Source organism: Miniopterus schreibersii (genome assembly GCF_964146895.1).
Source record: "Miniopterus schreibersii genome assembly, chromosome: 5".
NCBI classification, from domain to species: Eukaryota; Metazoa; Chordata; class Mammalia; order Chiroptera; family Miniopteridae; genus Miniopterus; species Miniopterus schreibersii.
The window spans coordinates 61,372,408-61,393,557 of NC_138106.1; the positions used below are offsets into that span (position 1 = coordinate 61,372,408).

Genomic DNA, 21,150 nt, shown 5'->3' on the forward strand with positions numbered 1-21,150 from the left:
TCCAGAACATTTTCTAGTTCATTTCCCTTCATCATGTCTTCTCCATAGAAACCAGATACATTTAAAAAAAAAAAAAAAAAAAAAGATTCTATAATAATGAAAGAGTTGATTAGCAATTCAACAAATGTGATGGAGGGTATTAAAGCACCTGAGCAAGTGGGTGATTGAATTAATGAGAAGAATACTTCTCTGGACCAAGAAGCCTGGAATACTTGCTTCTTGTGGCCTCCCAGGTTGACAAATTTAGCCAAGCTCATACTCAGTCTTGAAGACCCTGTAATAGTAAGAGCTATAGCTTTACAATAATAGCTTACTTTTCTTTTATTATTTAAAGTTTTATGACAGGTAGGAAGATTGCATTAGATAAAATATACATAAGCTCTCCATTTCCTCTCCTTTTCTCTTCTCTCCTCTCCTCTTCTTTTCTCATTTACTCTCCCTTCATCACAGTCTTGGTATCTCTCTGGTCTGGAGGAAAGATCTTTTGAGCACTTAAGCTCTCTAGGCTCATACATTCCCCTCCTTTTATCTCCTTTGTAAAACCCTCTGCATACTTTCTCTTTCTTCACAAAATACTGGAGGGCTCATTATAGCCATGCTTTATACAAGCAAATCATCTTATCCCTTTAGAAATTTCCTATCTTTTTTCCAGGTGACAAAAAGATCTTATTCCTCAAATACTTGTAGTACAGCCAAGGACAAGAAGGAAAATAAAATTTCTGAAAAATCTCAAGGTTTACATTTTGTAATACTCAGAGATGAGGTCTCTTGTTCACTGAATTTAAATTTATGCTATCTCTAGAAGAATTTTTTTCTTCCATTTAAATGCTAGAATTAAACTTTGATCTCCCACTAGTACATGCCATACTATTTTTCTCCTACACTGTTCATTTCTGTTTATGTACTTCTATTACCTGAAGGAATCTTAGTGGTGTTCCCCTTGTCACTACTCTGGTTACAATAAAGAGAACCTGTTGTTTTTTTAGAAGACTAAATGACCCAGCCTTCACATCACATTTTCCCAGCCATCTTAGCTAAGGCAATTGCCTTTGAATTTGAAAATTTGTTACTCCTTTCACTATTGACCAAGGAGAGAAATCTTGTTAGGGTTGTCTTCATGTTGCTTTATCAGTTTATGATTACACAAAATTTGTGTTTGTTTTATGCTAACCTTAACTAGTTTACTGTATTTTTTTTTTAAAGTATAATTCATCACAAAGCATGCTGTTCTCCCTTCCAGGAAAACTCAACTCTCTCCTCTCTACCCCTGCCTTCACCCCCCATGTCAACACACACTCACACACATATTTTGGGCCTGTTCTGACCTCAAGGCCATAACCAAAGAAACGCTGCTCATCTAGTAACAAAAACACTGTCCCTTGAGGCCTGCGTTTGCAAGCTTAACCTTAAAAGGTGACATTAATACCTTTAAAAGAAAGACATTTTCTTATACAAGGATCAGAGTGCAAGACACATTTTCAGATGGCATTGAACACTTGAGGGCTCACAATTACTGATTGGAATGGCAAACCATTGGAATGGCAAACCAAGTCATCTGTAGACAATTAACTTGTGACACATTGAAGCGAAGAAATCATATGTGAACATATGTAAAATTAACAGTAGCAGTGTTACTCCTTCAGCATTCTAGATGAAAAACACATGCAGCTTTGAAACTTTAGATTTGCTATTTCAAAAACCCTCAGAGCATCTGTTAGGTGTTACATAATCGAATCTCTAACAGCACACGCAGTCAGCTTTCTAGCATGTTGCACCATCATTAAATAAGGAGTCAGAAAATGAGCCGGCAGGTCACTTTTCACCTCATTAGCACAGCAGGAGGGTGCTCTGGAAAACAAGATGCCAGCAGAAGCTATAGGGCTTGCTAGTATGTTTTTGGAGTAACAGAGAAAGGACCCAGCTGTGTAAGCCTAACTGCACTTCTGTTCTTTCCCATGCCTCCGCTTCCCTTTTTCCTGACCTTTCATCAGTTTGCCCCCTGTAGTGTTCACATGCCACCACAAATTCCTGTCTGTGGGTATATAACACATTCCCGTTTTTCCTCATGGTATATCTTGGTTTAAATACAATTGTATTCAACATGATGTGAATACACAGTCCTCAACATCTTTGACAATATTGAAACCCAGGATCCTTTGGACAAAAACATGGAGAAGATAGTGGGAAAGCAGACACCACTTCATTCTCTGAGCTGCTTCTTGTATATATAAAATTATCAAATAAAAGTTTATTTTCTGTCCTTCTGAAATTTGATTTCTATTTATTCATTTCTCATTTTTTTATCATCAGGATAGTGACTCCTTTATCAGCCTTGATTCCTGGGCTACTACTATGATCAGATCCTGCCTGCTGTTAAACAAAAATTTTTAACTTCCACAACTAAAAGTCTATTTGAAAGGAAAGGTTTATTAGGCCATTGCTAGCTAAATAAATAAATAATAAATAATAAATAAATAAATACCAGTCTTGGGGCATGGAGTTTAAACCACCAGCCTTATGACTACATAGGAAAGGCTATATGTCTATCTATCTGGAGTTTTGAAAGTGTTTTTGTACATCAAGTAGGGTAGAGAAAAATGCAAGCCACCATTGTGAAAGAATTTACAAAATATGGGAGAAGGTAAAATGGGACTAGTTTTGGTATAGGGATGGCACAGTCTGCAAGGAAAAAGTGTCTTGTGGATTAGCTGTGGGCCACAGATTGGAAGTTCATGTGTAAGCAAGAAGTGGAGGCTCCTGGGGTTCTACAGCACTGACTATTCTTTCTTTTTGATAATCATGTAAATGGCCACCTGGAAATGAATCCTAAATTCCAACAGACACACAAAAATGTGAGCAGTCTTTTGTCAGAGCTAGACCATAGCTGTTAACAGGTTAACTGTTCTCTCTCCTTCTCTCATTCTATGGCCACTATAATTTTAGTTTAAAATATCTCATAATTTTTTTCTTGTCACTGCCCAAACATAATGGATAAATATATATATTTCTTTTTTTATCATCTTTTTAAAGTCATTACAATTTGGGATATTTGTTACACAGCATAATGTAGGTGATCCTGAGTAACCTAGGAGCTAAGACATATTAGACAAGAGCATTATACCAGGCAATGTGCTAAATGCTTTGTAATCTCTCTCAATTCTCATAACAATGTTATGGATCCAAAGTCCTGATGCTTCAAAAGACCAATATTCAAAACATCAGAGTTTGGAATAAGGAAAGATTTATTGATCAAGAAGGTACCAGTTCAAAAGGACAGGGGCCTTAGAGGTGCCTCAAGTCCGTCTTCTGATGGCCCAGAATTAAGGCTTCTTTATGTCAAGGGAAGGGAGAATGAAAGGGGAAAGAGGTGATTGATGACCAACCCCAGACACCTGGGCACCCACAGGGATCTGAGGAAGAGTGCGGGGATCTGGAGAAGCGTACAAAATCTGGAAATCTCTTTGTTCTCCAATCACTGACCCCTGCTGATCTGAGACCCATCTTGAGGCTTCTGCAAACCTTTCATAAAGTCATTATTCTGTACATATTTCACTGCCTCTTCGGGAGAGCCACCTCCTGGCAAGAGGCTGTTCTTCCAAAAACTCAAGCCTCAAGCATAATTCCTCTAATAATTAGAATTCCTCTAACAATAATTTTTCTAAGCATATCCATAGAAGGCACTATTAGCCTGAAGGCCATGGGAAAAATTCAGGCTAAAATGTAGAGTCAAGAGACCGAACATTTTACTCTGTTACAATAATGCTATATAGAAGGTTCCATTCTCATTCTCATTTTTGAGTAAGAAAACTGGAACTTGTAAATATTTAATAATGTTTTCACATCTTTTTTGCATCATTCCAAAATTCTTTCGCTTCTCTTCTAGCCACAACTACAGCAAACATTTCCAAAAGAATGAAGGTGGACTTCACAAAGGGGAAGTAACATCGTGCCTCGGGCTAAGCACACTTCTCACTTTTCCCAGGCTCTTCTGCAGGGCAGTATGGGGCAAAGAGTTCTGCCTTCATGCAAACACAACCCAGACTCATGTAACCAAGATATGAATCAATGAAGGCTGATGGTTTTAAATCCCTGTGTGTGTGTGTGTTCCTGATTCATGAGGTCGAGACAATGGAAAATGGGTCTCTCCCTTTGTTTCCTGTCACAGACAGTTCTGAGGCATATTTTGTAAGACTTTAGAAAATCCTAAAGTCAGTGTTCAACTTAATAAGACATTTTTGAACTTCTTTCCTTCCTTCCCCTTTACTCCTGTTGTCCCGAATGCCTTCTCCCTTGGATCGGATAACTAGGTGACCTACTGGCACGTGAGCCTTTATCTCAGACTCTACTTTGAGGAGAAGCAAAAATAGACACTAAGTAATTTGCTTAAGGACACAAGGCTTCTTTGCAATTCTAGGATCAATGAAGGCTAAATGCAGAAACCATGCCCCTCACCACTACCAGACACTGCCTTAGTAAGTGCTGTTACAATTTTCATTTTTATTTTTTTGTACCATGACAAGTTAATTAAGCTAATTGGCTCTTCTCTGGCTTTTTTTCTCATATACTGTGACTTTTTTCTGTCCTGATTAATTTATACCAGTGATTTTCAACCTTTTTCATCTCATGGCACACATAAACTAATTACTAAAATTCAACAGTACACCAAAAAATATACTTTTTGCCCATCTGACAAAAAACAAAAAAAAGGTATAATTTTGATTCATTCACACAGGATGGCTACTGTTGTGTTGGCTGTTGTCTTTTTTTTTTTTTTTTTTTGACAATCTAAGGGAAAAGAAGTCAGTGCCCCTGACTATATTAGTCAGGTACTGCATATCTTAAAAATTCTTGCGTCACAAGGGCTGAAAATCGCTGAAATATACCATCGTTTCTTTTGTTCTTTGTTGTTGTTGTTTTTAATAAGCACTTCGTATTTCTTTATAGAAAGTCTTCCACAGTACACGTTTTGAAAAACCATCTTAGTCTACACCGTAGGCTTTTAATACCCTTTTGTTTTGTTTTGTTTTGTTTTGTTAAATTTATCTTTATTGTTGAAAATATTACAGATGTCCCCTTTTTCCCCCATTAACCCCTTCCACCCCACACCCACTCCCTGCCCCAGGCCTTCACCACACTATTGTCTGTGTCCATGGGTTATGCATATATGCATATAATTCTTTGGTTAATCTTTCCCCACCCACCCAACCTCCCCCCACCAACCCTCTGACATTCGTCAGTCTGATCCATGCTTCTATGTCACTGAATCTATTTTGTTCATCAGTCTATTATGTTCTTTAAATTCCACATATAAGTGAGATCATGTCTTTCTCTGCCTGGCTTATTTCGCTTAGCATAATATTCTTCAGATCCTTCCAAACTGTCCCAAAGGGTAAGGGATCTTTCTTCTTTACATCTGCATAGTATTCCACAGTATAAATGTTCCACAGCTTTTTTATCCACTCATCTACTGGTGAATATCCATTTCTAAAGTTACTTACTATATGGCAGTAAATTGCACATATGTTCTTCCAAAGTCTTTCTGTCTCAGGATTCTTACACATAAATTTTTATAACACTGTCTACAGAGACTAACATATCATAGTACACAAAAAACAAGAGTGAAAATTTGCAACATCCACATATTTTAGAGCATAAGAGGCCCACATGTAATTTAAATTTTTCTGTCACATTAAAGAAGTAAAATGAAAGTCATAATCAATTGTATATTTTATTTAATCCAATATAGATAAAATTATTATTTCAACAAATAATCAATTTAAATAATTATAAATGAGATACTTTACCTTTTTTTATTCTAAATCCTTGAATTCAGGTGTGGATCTTATACTTTTTGACATCTCAATTTGGTGTAGCCACATCTTAAGCCCTCAGTAGCCACATGCTGGCAGTGAGGAACCTATGGGTCAGTGTAGTCAGCTCCAAAACTTACTGTTTTTGCTCGTAACATAATATTTCTTTTACACATAGTTTATTTTATCTTTAATATAAAATTTTTTTTTCTAACTTTCTGAATGTATTTAATCATTTGAAGAAACATTTTTCAGGTCAATTTTTTATCCTCAGTTTTCTCTGCTTCATATACTAAAAACTGCCTAATAAAACCTATAGTTTACATTTTACCAAATGTATTATTCAGCCTTGTACAACTTCAGGGCCAACTTACAAGGCAAATATATCACACAATGCATATTTAGGGTTTAACTTTAGAATGGTCTGATTTAAAACATATTTCAGAAATGTACTTTGTTCATAAAATCATCTATATTATTTATGCCCTGATCAATAACTTATTAAGACCATCTAATGTCTTCAAAGAGGTAATAATACAACTAAAAAAATGTGTACTGTAATGCACTGCTCAATTTGAGGAATTACTTTATCCATTTTTTACATCTTTTCTGCATCCCAACTTATCCATAAAGAAAGGGTAATATAGTACCAACCTCATAGGAACATTGTAATAATTAATTGGTTAATACATAGAGCCACTTGAAACTATGCCTGGTATATAAATAAGCCTTCAATAAATATTAGATATTATTATTACAATTACTACTTGTTTGATTTTTTTTAACAAGACTAATTCACTTTATTTTTCTTGTATAAATTTATGTGGTGGCCACAGTTAGAGCGTGGGTCTTCTGCACAGAAACTCTGGTGTGGATCTTCACAATATGGTCAGTGAATTCCTGATAGGGAGACTTGGTGAAGAGCCGCTTTCCAGAGTCTGGGGTGAGATAGCTGGAGGTCTTAGAGATGGCATCAAAGGTGACCTTGGTGAAGTTGCCCCGAGTGTCAGTGCAGCCTCTAGCCAAGGTGTAGGAGTTGTTTACACAGGCCATCAGCAGCAGCTTCTGGGGCACCGGGGTTGAGACATGTCAGTGCCCCTGGGGGTGGGGATTAATGCACCAGCACAGAGCCACAGCAGCTGGTCACCTTGCAAGGGAAGGCTGGTTACCTTGCAAGGGATGTTGGGGCGCTTGCAGAAATAGTTTCCCCAGTAGCCTGGTGCACAGGGTCAGTAGAGAGTTTGGCCAGGATGATGGCCCACAGATGACAGTGGCTACTTCCTTTGAGCACTTAACACACAGATCAACATGTCCACTGTAGTCCCCAATGTCAACAAATGCCTTAAACCAGTCCTCTGGCCAGTGCGTGCCTGCTTTTGCATGACCATAATCTTCAAAACCTCGTGCTTGAGGGACGCCCCGAGGAAAAAGTCAATGATCTCAGATTCCTTGTTGGGAAATGGAGAAGAGATAAGTCTCCACCAGGGATTTGATCTTCATGTCCTTGCCCAGGTGGCCCAGCTTGGTGACCTGGATCCAGTCCTTGTATTTGGCCTTGTCTCTAGAAGCCACATGGCCTCTTTAGAGCCAGACCCCAGCAGTGACCTCATCCCAGACACCGCTGCCAAATCCTCCTTGGAAGCGGCCTCCCTTTCCAGGGCCTCCAGGGCCTCCGGGTCTCCAGCAGCCCCTGTGGTGCCATCCGTCATTCAGTATTTCTGTGGAAAAGAAGTACAGTTACTGTGTTATCAGGATATGTTTTCCCCAATTGAGAGTTACTGTGGAAATAGAACTATTTCCACTAAACTCTTACTCTTAGTATTACTATTTTGAGTATTGTGTGTTGCAGGTATAATGTGTGCATAAAGAAGATTATGTATAGGAAGATATATATAAGGGTGGACAAAAATAGGTTTACAGTTGTGATTATGTGAAACCGAGTTTATTCTTGTATTATGATTTATTATTTATTGTATTATTTATTTGTATTACAACTGTAAACCTACTTTTGCCCACCCCTATGTATACATATATACTTGAGTATAAATTATCCTTTTTTTCTCTATCAGAAAAAAATGTAAATTAAAAATTATAAAATGATATAATATTATGATAAAATTATAAAATTATAAAATGATAAGAAGTAAATAATTCACCACATTCCATCGTTTCCCGCTTCCCTATAAAGGAAACATTTTCAACACTCATCACATTTTCATTTTCATTTACATTATCATTTGTTAATACATTGTCACTTCCTTGTCAAACCTGAGTATATTGGGGTAATTTCAAATGCTTACCTGCCCTTGGCATGTTTGTCAGAGAATGCTTATATTCTGGAAACGTTTTAGAAAAAGATTCGTGGCTGATAAGTGAGTCGCCGTTATAATGGAACTTACCTGGTCAGATAAACACATCAGGCCTGGCTCTCTGTGTGCATCAGTGTCAGTGTGCCCTTTAAGGTGGTGGCGAGCTGAGGGCAGCGAGAGTGGTGCAGCTGCCACCCGTGTGAACCATAGATTATCAGCGCTCACCAGAGAAGTAGTAACTCCTCTTGAAAGGCAGTAAAGACCTAGGCCTTGACATACTGTTTGACAGAATAGCTCAGCAATTTGTGGGTCCCACTTTTTTTATTATTTCTGATTGCATAGTTGGTGGGTGGGCCGCAAAGTCGACAAGCTGGGGAAATGAAGCTTTTACAGTTTGGAGGAAAGAGAGTTCAATGCTCCTGCGGATAGTTGCTCACATGCAGTTTAGGTACCACAGAGAAAGAGATCATTCTGACGCCGGCTGGAAGACAGCCTAAGCTGGGAAGTTCCTCACACAGTCTATTCCTCATTTTTTTTGGTGATGTGTTCTTTTCTCCAAACCAATCATTATTCTTGTAATTATTCCCAGCGCTGTGCAAACTTTCCCTAAAATCAATCCACTGTGAAACATCATGTTAAATGAATGAGAAGCGTGGATTCCCTGGAGTTTAGAGTATTCCCTAAGGGTGCCCACTGGCTCTCTACCCAGAGTTTTAGCTGAAAATCTTACCCGAGGTAAGATTTTCTCCCCATTGTGATTTCTCTTGGGGTAGCACCTTGAGCATTTTCTATGCCTCTCACTCCACTTACCCTGCCCCCCTCCCAGCCCAGGCTACATGACAGTGTTCACTTTTATCAGCTCTGAGTAGAAGCATTAGGTCCAGTAAATACACCCTGAACTGAAGTGGTAAGGAGAATCTGGCATTTAAAAAAGACTAAATCAAGCAAACTTCACTTCCTTCAAGTCAGCTGTTAAGGTTATAAAAATTATCTATGAATAAAAGTAGTATAGAAAATGTACAGATGTGTTTATTTTCTAATTTTGACAAGCAAACTGCATATGTGATACATGGTACAGATACTGAGCTAATAGGTCACAACAACTTGTTGAAAGACATACTTCCTCTTCTGCCTATCCATGGCACAGTCAAGAAAGAGTGATGGTTCCCTAAATATTTTTATTAGAAAGAAGAGACATAATTATTATATTGACTAAAACAAAATCTCCTGATAGACTCTTATGAGAGAATCTACAACATTTAAAAATTAATCGTGTAGCTTGCATGTCAGTATGTTCACCAGGTATAATCAGTTTGATTCCTGCAGCAATACCAGGTAATAATATGAAATGCTTTTATACAGGGAACCCAGATGTACATAGGTCACAAAAAATATATTGTCAGTTGGAACCAGATACACTAAAGAAAGTTATCTGCAGGGCTAAGAGCAGACGCCCATACCCGGGGGCTGGACCTCAACTTAATTTTTTCCCTAGGAATATGTACTTGTTATGTTTTTATTTCACAAAGTTCCCCTCTTTTCTTTGTAAGCTAAAAGAAATAAAATAGAGCATCAAATTATGTTACACAGTTGAACAGGAGTTAAATGGACCAGAGAAAAGAAAAAAATAAAGAAATTAAGCAAACAAATAAAATATTTGCCAACTGCTCGATGAACAAAATTATCTTACATTATGCACCAAAGACAATCACCCTTGAACTATAGCGCACCCTAGGGGAAGATAAAGACTATGAAGCTTTATTAGTCAATAAAGAGATTTCAGTATCTCATGCTCTCCGACATCTTAGGGAGACACATGTAGGGAGTCGCACACATGACTGAGATAGTCTTTTCCAAAATATAATATGATACAGACTATGAATTTTATTACCTTTTTGTTTCTGTTGTTTGTTTGGTTGGTTTTGTTCCAGTATGTTTAGTATATTTAGGATTTGGTCTAGCTTTTGTTATTGGTTTCTAAATCTCAGAAAACTATGAATATTTCCCCACATTAAAAGGGATTTGTGAAGAAACCCTGGGAAGGCTTCTGAATGTCCTAGGACAAATCAGAACCCACTGTAAGGCAGAGCCAGGCTGCTAACAGAGGAACTGAGTTCCAGGATTCTGGAAGTGTGGATCCTGATTCTCCAAACAATGACACATTGATCATTCCTGGAATAAGTATAGCAAGCTCCTTCTAATCATGTGTAAAGATAAGTCTGAAGTTTTCATTAACGCATGAAAAACTACCAGTAAAAAAATGTTATCTACATTTTCCCATAAGTAAAATTTTAAGAAAGAAAATGTATTTATTTTAAAATAAACTGACATTTAAGTAAACGTTGCATTTCTGTGTGATTAAACTCCTATATTCCTCCATTTATCTTTGGAGCCTCTTAGGTTAGATAACTTCTAAGAAATATTCATGTAAAGTACATACCAATGTAAAAGCCATATATATTTTAAACATGTTTTTATTGATTTGAGAAAGAGAGAGAGAGAAACATCTATGTGAGAGAGAAACATTGATCAGTTGCACCCCAACCAGGGACCCAACCCATGACCTGGGCATGTGCCCTGACCAGGAATTGAACCAGCAATGTTTCGGTTCATGGGGCAATGTAAGAGCCATATTTTTTAAAGGCTAATATATCATGTACAGTATCTGTAGAAAGCAAAATGTTCTATATAGTGGGGAAAGTGAATAAATACAACTTAAATACACGGAATATAATTCTGAGCTTGAAACTATCCAGGATAAACTGTAGATTAGAAATCACTAGAGTCTTGGGGATGTTTCATTTTATGTTCTCTCCTAAAGCCATCTCAGTAGCTATCATGTAATTGGGAATCTATACTTGGTTGTTTATTTGCAGTAATAAGATCAACAATAAAAGGCTCCTTGTGGTGTCAGAATGCCAAACCAAGGGGCAAAGAACAGTATTGACTGATGTGAGGCAGACAGTAGTTTTAAAAATATAGTCAACAAAAATTGGAATCTGCATCTGGGATGTCTTTGTGCTGCTAGTGGGTCTCTGCCTCTGGGGTAAGATTCAAGAGCCAGAATTCAAGCCAGAGTAGAGTTTGCTAACAACAGTAAAAAAAATGATGTCCTAATAGTTCTAGGCTGATTTAAAAAATGAAGTGGTAAAATAGATGCATAGTTATTATCATCAGAGAACAAGACTCAACCTGAATTCCTGGCAAGGCTATTAAAGTTGAATCTCACAGTGTTGAGCTGGGGAGCCCTTTGGGGTTCATTGCCATGGTTTGCCCTCCACAGTGGCAGTGTAATGGAGACACACAGAAGCAGGGAGAAGCCTGGCTATTCTTTTTTCTCTGTAGTCTTTAATGATGTGAAACTCTCTTACACTTTAGATAATTTTGCCAAACACGTAGGTAATGCTTATGTCTTCTTTACAGAGTTTGATGTCAAAAGTAGTTCAAAACTCTGTCTGATAAATTTAACTTATCTTCACAGATTTCCAATATATCAGAATTTAAAAGTATAAAATATGGAATAAAGCCAACCTTCTAGCACTCTTCAAATATATAATATAGTATTATTAACTATGTGTGGTGATGGATATGTGTTAGACATTGTGGTGATCATTTCTCAATATATACAAATATTCAGTCATTATATTGTACACCTGAAACAAATATAATGCTATATGTTAGTTATATCTCAATTATTAAAATGAACAAACAAACAAAAACAAATACCAACCTTGTAAAAATGGTATGGAAATCAGGTACCCACTGTCAAAGGCATTTTGGATGTACTTCTATGTCTGGGCTAGCCAGATCAATGAATTTAGTTTTTCTTATCTGTGAAATGGAGAACATAGCTGCACTTTACTTCCCAGTGTTGTGAGAGATCAGTGCTCTAAGGTAAATAGAAGCACACCTCTGGAGTGTCTGTTACAAAACTAGTACTCAATAAATGTTCACTACAAATAATCTCAAGGTAGCATAGATTATATATTCTCTGTAATATTATATCTTTTAATTGATAATATTAATAATGAGAGTTATCTTTTATTTGGAGATTATTCGTATTTTAACAAATAATCTTTCAGTAATGACCTGAAAGGAAGTAGGCCTAATTTCCAGAAAATCATTTCATTGAATGACCATCTTGTTGAATACACATAATTTTTTTTTTTTTTGAGGGTTTAGTTTATGAGCTGAGACTGCCCGACAGCTATTTTGCCAAAGCAATTTTAAGGCAGCTTTTTACAGAGCAGTTGGATTTGTACCCCTGGAATTCCCATTTACTGGCCAGTGGTGGGGTCTTTTTCTACCATGCAATTCCTGTCTTCTCTGTTTTTGCAGAACTGTTCCTGGCCATTCTCAGTGTCCCTGTCCTGACCCCTGCCGGAACCACCCCTGCCCAGTGTCTGCCTGCTCCTGCCCCATCTCTGCCTCTGCCCCTTTCCTTGCACCTCCCTCTCGCCCTGGCTCCTGCCTCTTCAGCCTGCCTCTCCCCAGTGTGTCTCCGCTGGATAGTCAGCAGCAGCAGATTGTCCTAGATACTGTTAAAAGCATTTGTTGAACAGTTTTTCATAAATTGACTCTTCAGTACATCAAGCTTTTATTGAATCGACTTTCATCAATTAAGAGACACCTTGAAAATGTCAGTACTGAAGAATCACATTCTTCCATTTTTATTGTGCGTGCAGTTACCCAACACAGTTTTTAACAAATTTTCTGTACACCACAGGTTTCCAATTACTGGGAGTCTTTTTCTGCTCTTACAACATTTTTTTGAAGATTTTTTTTCTTCTTTCAATTTCTTGAGGAATAATTTTTCGGGGTTAGGTAACAAACATAATTAGAGTCTATGTGCTATCTTATAATTTTTTATTTTTATTTTTTTAACATACTGGGGGCATTGATCCTCTTTTAGCAAAGTTTGTTCTGCTCTTAATGATCTGAAGGTCAGTTTTCTTGACAGGAAACTATGGTAAGGGGTCGTTATTCTTCATCTTTCCCCTTCCCCTCCTCTGCTTGTCCCTTCTCCCTCCCCCTGCCCCTTCCTGTTCTAAACGGAAAGCGCCCCCTCTTATTGTACTTATCTTAGCCTGACCTCATCGCTGTCTTGATGCTTTAGCACTGCCCTTAATACTACCTAATGATACTTTTGGAATGCTCCTGTTTTTTATTTGTTTCAACTATTTAATACCTGAGTTATTGAGATCTTTTTGTAGCCATCTCAACTTTTTTTTTTTATAAGCCTCTCTCTTTTTCATAAAGCTTTTCAAACAGGTAATATGCATTAGGGTTTTTTTTTAAGTTTACAAAAATAAATGAAAAACTTCCTACAATCTCACCAAAGATACACATAATACATTATGGAATCATTATAGAATTTCCTTCCATACACACACACACACACACACACACACACACACACACACACACACAGGCACATTAGGAACAGACTCATAGATACAGAGAATAGAGTGACAGTTGTCAGAGGGAAGGGGTGTTGGGAGGTTGGGTGAAAAGGTGAAGGGATTAAGCAAACAAAAAACAAAACTCATAGACACAGACGACAGCATGGTGATGACCAGAGGGAAAGGGAGAAGGGGCAGGTAGAAGAGGGCAAAGGGAGGATAAATGGTGATGGAAGGAGACTTGACTTTGGGTGGTGAACACACAATACAGTATGCAGAGGGTGTATTATAGAATTGTACACCTGACACCTATATAATTTTATTAACCAATGTCACCCCAATAAATTCAACAAAAAATAAGATTCTGAAGTATGAGTATTTGTTTAAAAAAATATAATACATGAAGTAATAAGAGATAAAACCCCTATAGTCTCACCAAAGATACACATAATACATTATGGAATCATTGTAGAATTACTTTATATACATATACATAGATATAATGTATATATATATGTGTACATATATGTAATATATGTATTACCTTCCACATATATATGTAATAATATTCAATTGTACGAAGTACATAATTTACTTAACCAAGATTTTACTTCTGCCACTTAAACTATTTCTAATTTGGCACAATTATAAACAATACTATCATAAACACCATTGTGTTTACCTCTAGGGCTACCCTGAATTCCATATGGTTAATTATTGAAATGGAATTTCTCTGTTCATGTATAAACTTAAAATATGCATATCATTAAGGCTTTAGACAGGTATTTGCTAAGTTTTCTTCCAGAAGGAGTAAAAATTTTGCTGAGCTTCTTTAATGATGCATATTACAATGGCATTAACTGCTGGTTTCTATCATTACTGGTAAAGTTGAATTTTTAATATTAAATGAGAAATTATATATTGCCTTTTAAGTAAAAAATTCTATTAATTTCCTAAGGCCAATTTTATTTTGGGATGTTTTACTTTTCAGATTGATTAGTGAGAGTCTTTAAATATATTTAAGTTACTTTTGTTTGCACACTTTGGTTTTCATTTGTCTTTAAATTTTATTTGTAATTATTTAAATATTGCTGTAGAAAATATATATTTTATGATTACACATTTTCTTTTCTTTTTTTAACTAATTTTATATATGATTTTTTCCAAACTTGTTTTGGATTATATTTGTACTTATAACATTTGAAATAGTGCAGCAAACACCTGCATACCTTTTGTTCAGACTCATCAATTTTAAATATTTTGCCACATTTATTCTCTTTTTCTGTCTTCCCCCATCTCTGCACATGTGTGTGCATGTACATGCATGCATAGACACACACGTGCACATACACAGGAAGTTTTTGTATTTTCAGCTCTAAATATTTCAGAATATGTCTCAGAATAAGGACATTTTCTTCTATAAAGTAATGTCATTATCATATCTAAATTTAACAGCAATAATTATTTTCATATCTAAGAATTTAACACTGATAAAATAATATAATCTGTCATGTAGTTTATGTTCCAATTAGTTTGTTTATCTCCAACTTTTCAAAGACACACACACACACATTTAAAATTTCCTATCTAAGAGGGTAATCAAAAGTCATACATTACATTGGGCTGTGATATATCACTAATTACCTCCTTCACTTTACAACAGTCTCTAGGCTGTTTTCTCTCTTTTCTTTTTTTCTTTCTTTTATTATTATTATTATTTTTTGCAATAATATTGAAATTTTGGAAATTTCAGGTCTTTGATGATTCATAAAATGTTCTACTTGTCTGATGATTTTCTCATTCGATTCGGGTTGGACATTAAGTTGAATACATGACATTTCATCACATCAGGAAACACATCATGGCCTCTGTCCCACTGCTGGTGGTGTTAAACTTGATCTTTTGTTTAAAGTGTTTTCTACCAGAGCTCTCCATTATAAAGCTACATTTTCCTCTTTATATTGAATAAATCATATGTAGAGTGATTATTTAAGGCTGTGAAAATATCCTAATGGTGTTAGGAGTCAGTGACAATTCTTGCCTGAATCAATTATTATATTGGTGGTAACTTTTTAAAATTCTCTCTTTTCCTCTACATTTATTAGCAAACATTTTTTTAAAAACAAGAACGTGTTCTTTATGTTCCTCCTCCTTATTTTGATTATCACAGAGAATTAATGGGCATCTATTTTATTCATTGTGTTATAATCTATTACAGTCATTATTTCTATGATCAGATTATTCCTTATTTGTCCCTGGGATTTCCGTCAAGCTGGATAAAGATGTTCCTATCTTCCTCTGATATCTTCCTTGCTTTCTGGAAAAGAAGTTATTTCTAACTCAGCTAATTTTTTAAGGATTTCTTATTCCTTTTAGTGGTGATGAGACACCTGATCTGGTTAATATGTGTGCCCATGGCTACTATGGTTATATTGCTTCTAGATCCTTTCAGTGGACAGACATATAGGAAATATAACTAAGCATAATTTTATATTAATAGCTTCAATTCAACTCTAACACCACAGAGTTATTTCTCATTTTTTTATTCCATATTTATACAGTTCTTTCCCTATGGTGACAACTCTGGCTACCAGAAGTATAATTACATTTATTTTGGTGTATCTTACACTAAAACAATAAGTTTAACAATTGCTATACCAATATCATGATCAAAATAAACATGCTAAGTGAATCTTTTATATATATTACAATGTCTGTGCATTTCTTTTTTATCTTAGACTATAGGTTACTAAGTGTATCATTAGGATGCTGGGCCTACTAGTTTCTGTTTACTTATATTTATTTAATTTTATTTTAGAAATATATAAAACAGTTTACATGTTTCAAAAATCACAACTCGAAGTGTTTTCTTGCACACTTGCATTTCCAGGTCTAGTCTCGCTCTCTTTTTTCCACTCTCCTCATTTGAGCACTGTTTTCAGTAGTTTCTGGTTTATCCTTTTAGAATTTCCTCTTTCAAGCCATGTGTGCATGGGGACAACACAAATATATTCACGCTCACCTGAGCCTCTCCCTAAACTAATTCAACCAAAACATCTGGGAAAAGGTTCCATGAGTACATTTTTTTAATAAACAAATTACTCAGGTTATTCTAATTTGCAGCCAAGGATGAGAAAAAAGTTTTTAAAAATCCTGATACCTCCTGCTCGCTCCCCTTCTTCATACAATACCTACCACTTCCACTTCAGCAAATATTCTTCCTCTTTGGCAGAATTCCATTTAGGGCAGGAGTGTTTTCATCACCTCTGAGCTTCACAATGATGAAACTGTCAAGAAAAGTCAAGAATGAATTCAAGTTACTACTTTTAGTTGACTAATACAGCCACCTGCATTGGTCATGGTTTTCATCAGACTGCATTTACTGAAGGAAGGAATGTTTGAATAAATGTGTGAATGGGTGCAAACACGAATTAATCAATGAATAGACTGTGGCAGTTTTCTTTTATGCTTTGTGAACCAATCATGCATTCTCTCTAAGTTTCCGAGCAACTCCTTGTAAACCGCTGCAAAGATGCCACTTCTGCTCATAGATTCTAATATCCTTTCCCACATGACCTTAAAGGACATTTTTGCATTAACTGTATGACATTGGAGAATATGATTGAACTTCTCTGAGCTTCATCTTCTATAAAGTGGGATATAATAATAATGCTCTCATAGGACTCTTTTGAATATATACATAAAATGTATGTAACATCCTTTATAAACTTATCCTATAGAGCAGTGATACCTGAAAGGTTGAGTTTATGTCTTTGCCTTAAAACTATAGCTGTATTTCTTGTGTTACCAATACTCTGTAAATTGATATATAGCAATCTAAGGCCATCATTGTTATTTTTTAGTTATCATTAGAATTTTCTCTAGTTGTTTTACTTTACAACATAACCTTCTCAATTGATTCCCTTGGAAATAATTATAATGTTGCAAGCTGAGCATTGTCATTTGAAATGATGAATGGTTAATGATATTATCTTTTTATATAAACATCTCCGAATAAAAATAAAGGAGGAGAAAATAACTGAAAAATTAAGAAAATGTCAAAAAAATTATTTTGATTTTTGTCATTAGAATCAAAAGAATTAAAGCTTCATGTTAATAAACGGGAGTAAGTATTAAAAGCATTTGATCAATCGGCAAAAATATTAACATGATATAAACAGAAGCTAGATGAAAAGAGAATTTGCAGGTCCTCGGACATACCACTTTCTTTTTTTCTTTATATATATATATATATATATATATATATATATATATATATATATATATATATATATATAGTTATTTTTTAGTTATCATTAGAATTTTCTCTAGTTGTTTTACTTTACAACATAACCTTCTCAATTGATTCCCTTGGAAATAATTATAATGTTGCAAGCTGAGCATTATCATTTGAAATGATGGATGGTTAATGATATTATATATTGCTGCTAATGTTTTTTTTCTTCCACCCAGTAGTTTTTTTTTTCAGAATTCAGATAAAGAATTTCTGCTTGGTTATGAAGCCTATATAAATTTTTTTTGGTATTTTCTCTTTCTAAAATATTCAAGGAATGTCCTGAAAAGTCAGAGAAATTCATAGCTTATAAAAAATAAAGATACTTACTTTGCAATTTCAAGTCTGTAAAAATACCTTTAATAAGAGTTTATGTCCCTATGGCAGAAAACAAAAACAAAAACAACAAAAGTTTATTGGTAAGACAGCAATGCAAGTACTGCAGATTAATTAGTTTAAATTCTGAATAAGAGGTCAAACACCTCAAATCAAGGCCAACTTTATGGCCATGTGACCTTCCACTCAGGAGGAACTCTACTTGGTTTAATGTTTTGCTGTCACTGCATTAAAATTCTTAATAATTTTAAACAAGGGACCCATAGTCTCATTTTTCACTTTCTCTCCCCCCACAAATCATGTAGCTGGTTCTGTCCAAAATCAATTATTCTGACTCCTTTTTAAGTAAGGACCAAATGAAGATTAAGAAATCAATGCTGTGCAGGTGCTAGTAGAATTAGCAAGAGATAAAAAATCTATAGTCCCAGTGGATGTGAAACATAGTCAAAAAAACTCAACAGTAAACATGAGGGACCATCCTCAGCCACATGTGATCACCTCATTCCGTAAACTCACAAAGTGGTGTAAAGGATTAGTTTCATCTTCATGTGCACCTACCTAGAGAGAGAATGGGACTTGGTCAAAGGGAAGGAAAAGTTGATAATCCCACATTATAAAGTTAATTTTTAATTAAGATTTAAGCAAGAGCACAAGAATGGACTTATTTCTCCCCAAATATTAATTGGCAAATGTGGAGAAATTCCATATTTATGTCATAAAAAGACACACTTTAAGGTAAAGTAACCATTAAGCTACCTATTCATTTTGTTTTATGAGAATAGCAATAATAGCTAACATGGCATTTTCTCCTTCCTGTGCCAAACATTATTTAAAGTGGTGTACATGTATTAAATCATTTAATACTCACAAAATCTTATGATATAGGTACTAATAATTATTCCCTAGTTTGGGAAAAAAGGAAATGAGACAGAAAGGTGAAATAATGTGGCAATGCCATGGTCACTGTTGAAAGCAGGGTTCCACACTGAGAACTGATGACAGCCTGGTTTTTGACTCGTACATACTACATTGTCTCTCTAACAAAAACAAGTTTTAGCAAGAAAATCAGGAAACCTGTGTCTGGTGTCACAGGAGTCTATTTCAACATTTTCTAGTAATATCAAACCCTTGATTTCTGGTTATTTTGTCTTTAAAAAGACCTGGCTAGGGAAAATACCTTGTCTTGAAATTAACACAAAATTTGATTTATTTTATCATGCCCAGCCCCAAAAGAATACTTTTAGAGACAAGGATAGTTATTGTCTAATGGTCTCACAGACTCTTTTCTTCCAGCCCACTAGTCTCCAGATTGAGGAAAAACATGCATGACAAAGGTGATAACGTTAGCCTAGACTTTTAGGCTGTCTCATCCTTTCTCTTCTGCCAATAAACAGACTTTAGTCTCTGGGGTTGTCAGATGAGCAGCTACACAGATGCTAAACTTCCTGCAAATTAAGCACATGTAGGAAAAAAATTACAATTACAGCAAATGCCACCCTGCTAATGGTTTCAGTAGGGACATTAGTGAATTAAATGGGTATGGGAAACTAAATCTCTTAATTTTGCTTCTGTCAATATGGCAAATTATCTACATTTTATAATTTCTTTAGTTTTTGTATGTACCACAGTGACCTTTTTCTTTAAATCAGTCAACAATGTTGTCCTTTGTTTTCTTTTTTAAAATGATAGGATGTTTGTGTGGCTGTCTGGTTGGCCATTCGGAGCTCACCTCTGCTTCAGCCAACTATTGCAATTAGTTGATGGATAATTCAGCATATTTTTATACCTGTGAAGCTAGCTGTATGCCAACAGCTGCCTTGACAATTCAGGGAGAGAGATCAGTGTATATTTACTTGGGCTCATATGAAGATGAAAAATTTAAGCTGTACGTATTAATTGTCCAACTTAACGGCTAGGTGTAATGGACTTTGTTATGCACCCACAACCTGCCACTTTCTCCAGCTGGTGGGTATGTTTTTATTCTTTCTTTGCTTCTGTCAGTTGATGTATAGCACCATCTCTAATTGTAGAAATTGATTCATCCATAGCGGGTGAACAGAATAGCATATAGCAATAGACAACGTAATTGAAATTGGGTGTGAGAGGTGAAAACACTTGGCTCCATCAGCTGGGTTTGGTAAAGAGTCTAATCGGAAATTTCTTGTTTTCTTTGAAGCCTTGAATTCCCTAAAAAATTACATTCACCTAATTTGTTTCTAACATTTAAAATTATTCTGAAAACTTCTTTGTAAGCAAAATAGTGATATTAGAAATCAAGCCCGGCCAGGTATGGCTCTGTGGTTGAGCATCGACCTAGGATCCAGGCTATCAGGGTTCGATTCCTGGTGAGGGCACATGCCCGGGTTGAGGGCTAGGCAGCCGATCAATGACTCTCTCATCATTGATGTTTCTATCTCTCTCTATCCCTCTCCCTTCCTCTCTCTGAAATCAATAAAGATATGTTTAAAAGAAAGAAAAGAAAAAAAAAGAAATCAATATCTCTCTTTTTCAAAATTCTTCTGTAACACCATCTAGAAAGTTGCTTGAAAATAGCAGGTTCTTCATTGTCAGATATGACATTGAATTATTTGTATGGTACATGCAGTTTTAGCTTTTCAGTGGAGGTAGCATAAGACACTACAAAGTGTGATGTGAGGTATCGGGGAAGTTCCACGTGACCAGATTTTAGTTCTGCTATTACTCATTAATACAATGCATGTGCGTTCACCATTTTAAACTTGCTTTTTGTGAGAAGTTCAATTTGATAAACTTTAAAGCTTTTCCAGTTGTGGGATTCCATGGCTAACTGGTCCGTCAATGAAGCAGTGAGTACATATGAATCACACAGAAGTGCTTGTTAAAAATGTAGATCCTCTGCTATGCCTCCAGATATTGTTTTCAAAGGTTTAAGGAGGACCATCATATCAGCATTTTAATATATTTTCAGGAGTTTTCTGCAAACCACACTTTGAGAAACATTGTCACAGAGTCACTTGAGG

At 35.7% G+C, this 21,150-nt stretch overlaps 1 pseudogene across 1 annotated transcript in view; it reads right to left on the reverse strand.

Moving 5' to 3' along the window:
- Nucleotides 1–6,629: 6,629 nt before the first annotated feature.
- LOC308557486 (small ribosomal subunit protein uS5 pseudogene) overlaps nt 6,630–21,150 on the reverse strand; it is a 108,077-nt pseudogene continuing 93,556 nt past the window's right edge. The window contains exon 2 of the transcript in view: nt 6,630–7,528. The product of the transcript in view is annotated as a small ribosomal subunit protein uS5 pseudogene (transcript). The remainder of the gene's footprint in view (nt 7,529–21,150) is intronic.